A 10,824-nucleotide genomic window follows, 5' to 3' on the forward strand; every position below is an offset into this window, starting at 1 on the left:
TAATATGACTTTTTCACAAGACAAATACCTCAACGCATTTTTTTGGGTGTGAATACACCGAATTCTCAAATTAAAGCCCCTCTATGATATCATGACCAGTCACTCTCAGGGTCGCCAACTGAGACAATAATAGGTGCATACAACTTGCAACTAAAAACACATAGGTATTATAAAAAAAAGCATGGTTCAAATATGAGATCATACTAGTCAAACCCTAATAATAGGCATTAAGCTTAACAAGATCATAACACTAGTAGTTTAGTAACAATAATCATGACAAGGATCAAAACCCTAAAGATTCTAGCACTATTACATGATTGGCATCACACAATCCCCATCCATCATATGTGCCCACATTCGATTATTCACACATGGATGGGGAATACATGATGGGGATGGGGGAAGAATGAGTTGATGGAGTCGATGGCGAAGAATCCCACTCTCAGGAGGTGGAATCAGTCTCCAGATAGCCTTCTTGAACAAAGAGCATCAACAACAGCGTTCATCAGGGCTCGGGGGAATATGTGGGAAATCATCTATGGTTCAAGACGCCAATGGCCACTTATAGTCAGAAGGATATGCGTGGGGTGGGGGTCCCACTCTAATGTGCCATCCACCCCAACCTGCATGGCAAGGGTGTGTGGCCCCCCTTGGGAGGTGCCCTCCTCTAGCTGGTGGCCTTCTCCTTCTGATATCTTGCATGTAACTATCTTTGTTGGAATTTTCCTGGACTTTCGTACATGCACACTCACATATCATATCTGCATTTACATTGAAAACAACATTAGCCTTGAAAGTTTTCATTCACCTAAGTAATATTAGAGTGCAAAACCTAAGCAGAAGTGTTGGAAAAAGTAAAATACATTTAAGATGTTCCAAAGAAGAGATGATTTTTTGAGTTGGATTGTTGCCGCTTTATTCAATGACCACGGAAATATCCAAGTTCAGTACATGAAAAATGCAACCTAGAGGTAAACTAAATAAGTTCATGCCAGCAACCTTCCTTCTCTAGACCACGTGCCACCTTGTTGGTAGACCATCTAACCCATTTTACCTTGGTCTCCTCAATGGAGGGAGCAACGTCTTGATCTCCTCAACCAAAGGACCATATTAGGACATGTCCTTCTAACCCTTTTTTGGGGCAAACAAGAGATGATTATTTGTTTCTTCTTCTGCTGCATAAAACTGATAGGTGGTATTACACTCCCAATTCCACGTCTTCATGTTGTCTTTGGTAGCAATGATGTTGTGTTATATAACCAAGAGTCAAAATTAGATTTTAAGGCATATTTTCACTTCCCATATATTTCTAAATGACCTATCAGGTTCTTTCTTGGTTAGCAGCTGATAAAGTGACTTGACTAACTGTGAGCCAAATTCATCCTGCTTCCACTTCAAACTAACATGTTTATCATTTGAGGACAAGCTCACTAGCTTGCTTCTCTGGACACTCAACTATTGAAGATGATATCACCCAATCACTCCGCAAAAACTAGCTTTTAGCTCCACATTCAACTATTGAAGAGAATTGATGGTGATATTTCCATAGCTGTCGTGGAATTGTCACGGCAGATGTCCTCGTGTAAGGACTTAGTCGTGGAGCCATCGCAGCTAGGAAGCTTAAAGGGGTTAAACGGGACAAAGGACACGAGGATTATACTGGTTCGGCCCCTTACGTTGAAGGTAAAGCCTACTCCAGTTGAGGTGGTATTGCTTAGGGTTTCGATGACCAGGAGCTAAACCGCTCTGCTTGGCTATCGATCTGATCTTACTTGTCTTGAACCGCCGCCGGGTCGTCCCTTTATATAGAAAGGTTAACGCCCAGCGGCTCTCAGAGTTCCGGCCGGCTCATAAACTGTGTCCGGCTTGGACTCTTAACTATTCTTGCCTTACACTACAAGTCATGCCACAACGGCGGTTTACCACTACGGGCCCTAAGTCGCCTCTGGGCCTTAGACCTATTACTAAACCGCCATCCTTAACCTGTCCTTGGGCTTCTGAACGAAGAGCCGTTGCAACGTAACCCGGCCCATCTTGGGCGGGTTACACCGGTAGCTATATCCTCAACATTAGGCCCCAGATTGATTTGAACCGGTTCATGTCAATCTTCAATATATTAAGAAAAAATCTTCCGGCTTCTGTTTGCGCGAAGGTTATAACCCGCCATGATGTCATCCTCTGGATTCTTGGTAACCCGCCGTGACGTCATCCGCCATTAATGCACGTTCTGCCCAACGTATCTCAACGGATCCTTATCTTTAATAATTATCCCGAAAATCGAGGCGCCTCAGCAGCTGGATAATCATGTCTTCATCCTCCTCGTTTCTCGCGCCCACTTAACAGCCATCCCTTATAAATAGGCCCGACCGGGTCCTCTCTCACTCTTCCCTTTCCATCGTCTTCCTCCTCTCAACGCCTCAGAGCCCGAGCTCCGCCGCCGCCGCCGCGCCTCTCGTCTTCCTCAGCCTCGGCCGCTGCATCAACCTGAGCTAGTCCAGAGAACGGCGGCGACTCTCCGCAGTGAACCTGCAACTGTAAGTCCTCTTCTTCTCAAACGTCATATCCGCATTAGGGTTCCGCGTTCCTCCCTGTTCTTCGTAGTTCATCTCAGTTCTTTTATAGTTCTTCCACCGCGACTTCTTTTGATTCGAAAAACAGTACAGGACTCCTGCGGTAGTGGTTTCGCACCTATTTCCAATACTAGCAGATCCCTTTTGCTTGCAAAAAGACCTCATTAGAACTTATGAACTTCTCTGTGCCAGTTTTTAGGTCTAGAAAATTTTCCTTTCTGGACGACCGTTTGATCCAAAATAATTACCGCAACCTGTGAAACTTGTTTGTGCAACACTTAGGCAAAAATTGCATCTGTTAGCTATGGCGGCTCATATCACCGGCTTAAAAAAGGCGATGCTTCATGAATATTCCGGGTCATCCATAACGGAGTCAAATAACTTAATTGCTCACGATATCCATAGCGGCTTAAATAACCTGACACAATTGGCCATATATCATTAGGCCCCTTCATAAGCCGCCACCTTAAATACTGAACCAAAATTTTCCTCCGGCTTAAATTTGAACCGGAAATTTTATTTTGTTATAGGCTTCCATCCTTCACAATGCCGCCCAAGGCTCCCAAGGCGCCCATTACATGCAACTGGGTTAGATCCAATGTTACTAATAGCACCTTAGCTGACTTCGTGAAAACGGGTTACCTGCCCAAGAAAGAGGTCATGTCCTATCGTGCTTCTGACCCGTCCGAAGAGAGACCTCAACCGAAGGACGGAGAGGTTGTCATATTTGCTGATCACATGAGCCCGGGCTTTGCTCCTCCCGGTTCAAAATTCTTCAGAGATGTTCTGCACTTTTTCAACCTGCGACCTCAAGACATTGGACCCAATTCCGTGTCAAACATTTGTAACTTCCAAGTGTTCTGTGAGGTGTACCTTGGAGAAGAGCCCAGCTTACTACTCTTTAGAGAGTTATTCTATCTGAACCGCCAAAATGAATGTGCCAATGGGCCCAGCCTGGAGCTCGGTGGAATCTCAATCCAACGACGGAGAGATTGTCTCTTTCCTTATGTTGAGCCGCCAAGCCACCCGAAGGACTGGAACCAGACATGGTTCTACTGCCAAGACACTTCTCCGGCTGATGAGAATCCACTGCCCGGTTTTCGCGCCCTGCGTCTGGAATCAAATCACCCCTTGCCAGATAAACTATCTCAAGCTGAACGTCAGCCACTTACTCCCACCATTAACAAGATCAGAGCTCTTCTGGGGAACGGCCTGAATGGCATTGATCTGGTCCGGGTCTGGATTGCCTGGCGGGTGATTCCTTTAAGCCGCCGCCCCGGCTTAATGTGCGGTTATACGGGCCGGAAGGATGATCCTCTTCGGCACAGTCCCAACGACTTACCTGAGGACGTCATTGATGACATGACCAAGTCTCTTCTGAATGAGAGCCTGGCAGATTGTGGGAGAACAGGCTTAAGTCCTTTCTGCAAGGCTAACCCGGCCCCAGCGGTAAACTATTGACCTGAACACCTCACCTTCTATTTTAACGATTTCGTCTTAACTTCAAAAACCTTTGTTGTATTTTACAGGCTAATGATAAATTCTGGAAGGTCAAGTATGACCATGAAGCTGCTAAGAAAGCCAGAAAGGTTAAAAAAGCCGCCAGGAAAGCCGCTCCCCGCAAGAAGGGGAGTAAACCTAGCGCCTCTGACCTGCTTCACCTGGAAGACACCTCCGAGTCAGAGGTAGCCCTTGACTCTTTAGGCTCCTTTTTTAACCATTTTATTGACATGGATTATTAGCAGGAGGACACCGGAATGAGTCATGAAGTGATTGAAGAGGTAACTATAATTTCCTCCGACTCGGAGCCCTTGCCAAGACTGAAAGTCCGAAGAGTAACCCGGAAAGTAAGATTTTCACATCCTTTAGCTTATCAAGATCCTCAATTTCTTTTGAAGCGACAGATTTATGAGAGTCGGAGGCAGACCCGGACCAGCAAGGATGCAGACCTCTCCTCCGGCTTACCCGAAGCATCAAGGAAGCGCCGGACTGAGGTTATCTCCGACTTATATCCTTTTCATCCTTTGGCGGGCGTCACTCGTCAACCACTCAATTCTTCTGATTCAAACTATCAGGGAACTTCACCTTCCTCCGGCGACTCCATGCAGTCTAGCTTGCCGGCTTTCAAAACTGCACCCGGGTAATGATGATCAGCTTATTTTGTGCTTATCTTACTCATGTTTTTGCACTAACCCTTTGACTTTCAGTGTACAAGTAAAGCCCAGCAAGAGGGCGAAGAAAAATAAGCCGGCCGAAGAGCCGGTCCTGACTGAACCTGATGCTTCTGCTCATGAGCCGCCGTCTGCACCAGCTCCTAAAACCGCCACTGCTCCATTTGATGAACAAGTTATGGAAGGTTCTGATAACCCAGAGATCCCCAGCCCGGCTCATCCAGATGATCCGGACGTTGTAATTACCCGGACCGAGTTTGTTGAACCGGGAAGACCCACCGTGTTGGCTAGGTGCTCTGCCAAGGAAGAACTTCTGGAACGCCGCAGGGCCAGGCTGGACATCACTGATTATGCTGATCTGAGCCTTGGAGATACTGTCTCTGGCTATATTAATCAAGTGCACAACGGCCGGGACCTGGAAATTGATATGGTGAAGCAAATACAGCAAAAGTCTGAGGTATAACTCTCTTGCTTACTCCATAATTATCCTTACCATGCCAGCCCCCAAGTCTATTACTTATGATGAAATATGTTGTAGACTTAATGCCGGCTTAGTAATCACTGCAAGAAAACCGGCTTACCTGGTAACACTCGAGGGCCGGTTCAAACAGCATACTTGAACTGGTCCTTACCTTGTTTTAATCAAGTATTTGAGCAGCTTTACGCATTAGCCCCCAAGTGCCAAGTACCTTTGCCTGCAAAGTGCTTGGGACTTATTTTCATGATCCGGCACTGTAAACAGAGCTCTTCAGCATACATTAGCCCCCAAGTGTCAAGTGTCTTTGCTTGCAAAGTGCTTGGGACTTAATGTTGCATTATAATCACCCTAACCGTAACCCGGAACTTGTACAGGCCGTCTGTAAGAAATTTGAATCGGAAATCTCTGATCTGAAGAACCGCCTGAAGACTAAGGAAAGTGAAACCCAAAAGGCCAACTCCAAATTTGAATTCAGTGTATCTGCACAAGAGAAACTGAAGAAAAAGTTTGAAGCAGAAAGAAAAGCCTGGGCAGATGAAAAAACTGCTTTGCTCAGCCGGGCCGAACAAGCGGAGGCCACTCTTACTGAAAGAACCGCCGAGCTATCCGGCTTAAAACGCCATGTATCTCAGATGGTCTCCGCAATCTTTGGTAAGTTACTCTGTAAGTTTCTAACTAGTTTACATCGTTCATTTCCCATAAGTATGTCAATTGCCATCAGCTCACCTGACTTTGTAATGCAGGTCCCAGGAGTTCCAATGTCAACCAGAACGTGCTGACCAAGCTGAAGGCGGTTTATACCTTGGTAGAACAACTTTACACCGGGTCACAACGTGCCTTAGCCGTTGTGGCTCTGTCAAACGAAGTTCCCACTCATCTGGCAGATGTACTCAGGCGGCTTGCCGTGCTTCCTCAACGCTTCCAAGAGTTAAGACGAGCTTCTGCAAGAGCCGGAGCCATAGCCGCTCTAAGCCGGGCCAAGGCGTTTCTACCGGAGCTAGACCCGGCCGACATCGCCCTTGGGTATCCTAGCTTGAAGGAAGATGGCACTCCCTTTGACCAGAAAGACTTCGCCGCTTGTGTGAAGAGTGTACGCCCGGTGGCCACTTTGATTGGTAATGATACAGACCTAACCAAATATCAACCGGGCTATGACGCGGAGAATCAGAGGATCCCAACACCTCATTATGAAGCAGTCAGCCTGATTCCTCCGACTCGTAAGCATACCTTCGCCCCTGAAGTTGACCCGGCCGGGTTAATTGATGATGAAGCTCAATTTGAAGCCTTTAGTAGCATTGACTGGAAATCATCAACCTTCCAGGACATGGAAACAGCCGGAGGAGCGGAGAGGGATGAGCCGGAAGCTTCAACCCAACAAGCACCTTTGATTTCTTAGGCGACTCATGGTTATGTCTCAAAAACAATGCCTCACCTTTTGGACTCGGGGAGTCCTGTAATAGAGTAGGACGAACACTTAATTTTGTCGTGCCATCGTGCACGTGTGTAGCGCTTAACTCTATTTAAACTGCCCTTTTATATTCTTCAGGGTTATGTTTGATCCTCTGCTTTCCTTAAGTTTAAAGAGCTGTCTTTAATTGTCCTGCATAGAAAACAAATCACAAGTCTCTAGGCGGCTTACCGCATGGAGAGTCATATATTTTACATATAACCCGGAATATGAATCAAAGTCATAATAAACCGGCTCTCAATTATATCTTCGAGATAATCATAACGGCATACCTGCGAGCCTTCAAGTACACTTCCGGTTTATGTAACCCGAATAATGAGGTTGAGAACTCAACTCCGGTTCACCAGCACATATAATGCTTATTATGTGCTATCAACATCATTAATCAAGGTTAAGCCGGTGGAATAAGAACCACCCTTGAATACTTTTGATATCATCAAAAGAACTGGTTTGCAAACCAAGAGATCTCAAAAATTTAGGGCTTCTGATTTGAATACGACCAGAGAACCGTCCCAAAGGGGTTAAGCTAAGATTCGAATGCGATCATATAGCCCCCAGTGGATTTGGCGTTGCCGATCAAGAGGGTACCGACAGCTATGTTCTCTTTGGTTCGAATACGACCTATGTTTGAACAGGAAGCCCCCAAATGACCTTGAGAGTTGTTTAACAACGCTGATTTGAATACGATCCACGTCGGCTCTCAAAGGGGGTTGAGCTATGATTCAAATATGATCAAGAAAAACTGCCCAATGAGCTCGGCAATATGCCAATCAAGTGGGTATCGACAGCCATGTTCTCTTTGGTTCGAATACGACCTATGTTTGAACAGGAAGCCCCCAAGTGATCATATTTTTAATGGCTAGATTCGAATACGAACATAAGCCGGACCAACCTCCAAGTGACCATGTAACATTACAATGAAAATAACAATGATACATTTACCTTTGGAGGAAAAAAGGACAGAGGTCCTGCTTTATTATTTATCACAATATATACATGGCTATAGAAATATGTACATTATGAGAGCCGGTGGCTCAAGTGTAATAAGGCCGAAGCTGAGCTATGTTCCATGGCCGGCGGGTCTCCTCCTCCGACTTACGTGAATCTTTGTGCTCCCGAACATCGATAAGGTAGTATGACCCGTTGTGCAAGTTCTTGCTGACCACAAAGGGCCCTTCCCAAGGTGGGGATAGCTTGTGTGCATCTGTTTGATCCTGGATGAGCCGGAGCACCAAATCACCTTCCTGAAAGACCCTGGACTTAACCCGGCGGCTGTGATAGCGGCGCAGGTCTTGTTGGTAAATCGCCGAGCGAGCTGCTGCTACATCACGTTGTTCGTCCAACAAGTCAAGAGCATCTTGATGCGCCTGCTCATTATCCGCCTCGACATAAGCCGCCACTCGAGGCGAGTCATGACGGATGTCGCTAGGGAGGACCGCCTCAGCTCCGTAAACCATGAAGAAAGGTGTGTAACTCGTAGACCTGTTAGGAGTAGTATTGACGCTCCATAATACAGAAGGTAATTCCTCCACACAACAACCCGGCGTCCGTTCCAAAGGGACCAAAAGCCGGGGCTTGATGCCCTTCAAGATTTCCTGATTGGCTCTCTCAGCTTGACCATTGGATTGAGGGTGAGCCACTGATGAAACATCAAGCCGAATATGCTCTCATTGACAAAAATCCGCCATGGCGCCTTTAGATAGATTGGTACCATTGTCAGTTATAATGCTGTGTGGAAAACCAAAGCGAAATATCACCTTTTTCATGAACTGAACCGCCGTGGCTGCGTCACACTTACTAACTGGCTCTGCCTCAACCCACTTCGTGAACTTGTCAACCGGCACCAAAAGGTGGGTCTTCTTATCTTTGTACCTTTTGAAAGGCCCAACCATATCAAGCCCCCAGACTGCAAACGGCCAAGTGATTGGAATCATCCTCAACTCTTGAGCCGGCACGTGAGCCCGTCTTGAGAACTTCTGACAACCGTCACATTTACTGACCAAGTCCTCTGCATCAGCATGAGCCGTCAGCCAATAAAAACCATGACGAAAAGCCTTGGCCACAAGGGATTTTGAGCCGGCATGATGGCCACAATCCCCCTCGTGAATCTCACGTAAAATTTCTTGACCTTCCTCAGAGGAAACACAACGCTGAAAAGCTCCAGTGACACTGCGATGATGCAGCTCGCCATTGACAATTATCATTGACTTAGACCGCCGGGTTATTTGTCAGGCCAAAGTTTCATCCTCAGGCAGTTCTCCCCGGGTCATGTAAGCCAAGTATGGCACTGTCCAATCTGGGATAACGTGGAGAGCCGCCACCAACTGTGCCTCTGGGTCAGGAACAGCCAAGTCTTCCTCTGTAGGTAACTTGACAGAAGGGTTATGCAGAGTATCCAAGAAAGTATTAGGCGGCACCGGCTTTCGCTGAGAGCCTAACCGGCTTAATGCATCAGCCGCCTCGTTCTTTCTGCGATCGATGTGCTCTACTTGGTAACCCTGAAAATGTCCAGCAATGGCATCAACTTCGCGACGATAAGCCGCCATGAGGGGGTCCTTGGAATCCCACTTGCCTGATACTTGTTGGGCCACCAAATCTGAGTCACCAAAGCACCTTACCCGGCTTAAGCTCATCTCCTTAGCCATCCGAAGACCATGGAGCAAGGCCTCGTACTCAGCTGCGTTGTTAGTACAGGGAAACATTAACCGTAGTACATAACAAAACTTGTCACCTAGAGGGGAAGCTAACACAACTCTAGCCCCCGAGCCCTCCAATTGCCTGGACCCGTCGAAGTCAATAGTCCAGTATGTATTATCCGGTTTCTCTTCAGGCACCTGCAGCTCTGTCCAATCGTTGATGAAATCCACCAATGCTTGAGATTTGATAGCAGTGCGTGGCACGTACTTTAGACCATGAGGCCCAAGTTCTATAGCCCACTTAGCAACTCTTCCTGTGGCTTCTCTGTTTTGGATGATATCTCCTAGGGGAGCAGAACTAACCACAGTGATAGGATGGCCCTGGAAATAATGCTTAAGCTTCCGGCTTGCCATGAACACCCCATAAACAAGCTTCTGCCAATGCGGATACCGTTGTTTGGACTCAATGAGTACTTCGCTGACGTAGTAAACCGGCCGCTGAACCGGGTGTTCCTTACCCGCTTCCTTACGCTCCACCACCACAGCCACACTGATGGCTCGTGTGTTAGCGGCTACATACAACAATAAAGGCTCCTTATCGACAAGAGCAGCAAGGACTGGCGGCTCAGCCAACTGTCTTTTCAAATCCTCAAAAGCAGCATTAGCAGCATCATTCCAGACAAAGTCATCTGTTTTCTTCATCATCTGATATAGTGGCATGGCCTTTTCGCCTAACCAGCTTATAAACCGACTCAAAGCAGCGATGCGACCCGCTAGACGCTAGACGTCATTTATGCACGCCGGCTTAGCCAGAGAGGTGATTTCCTTGATCTTCTCCGGGTTAGCTTCAATGCCTCTGTGAGAAACCAGAAAACCCAAGAGCTTGCCTGCAGGAACACCAAAAACACACTTGACCGGGTTAAGCATCATCTTGTAGACCCGGAGATTATCAAAGGTCTCTCTCAGATCATCTATCAAGGTCTCCTTCTCTCTGGATTTGACCACGATATCATCCACATAGGCATGAACGTTGCGCCCAATCTGATTATGAAGACAATTCTGCACGCAACGCTGGTAAGTCGCCTGTGCACTCTTGAGCCCAAAAGGCATAGACACATAACAGAAGGCTCTAAAGGGAGTAATGAACGCCGTCTTCTCTTGGTCCTTAACAGCCATTTTGATCTGATGGTAACCAGAATACGCATCCAAAAAACTCAAACGCTCACAACCTTCCGTACCATCAATAATTTGATCAATACGGGGGACAGCAAAAGGATCAGCCGGACAAGCCTTGTTTAAATCCGTATAGTCCACACACATACGCCAGGTGCCATTCTTCTTGAGCACGAGCACCGGGTTAGCTAACCATTCTGGATGAAATACTTCAACGATAAACCCGGCCGCCAAGAGCCGGGCTACTTCCTCACCAATGGCTTTCCGCCTCTCCTCATTAAACCGCCGGAGGAATTGCCTGACTGGCTTAAATTTCGGATCAATATTG

The sequence above is a fragment of the Triticum aestivum genome, chromosome 5D (genome assembly GCF_018294505.1).
Source record: "Triticum aestivum cultivar Chinese Spring chromosome 5D, IWGSC CS RefSeq v2.1, whole genome shotgun sequence".
Lineage (NCBI taxonomy): Eukaryota > Viridiplantae > Streptophyta > Magnoliopsida > Poales > Poaceae > Triticum > Triticum aestivum.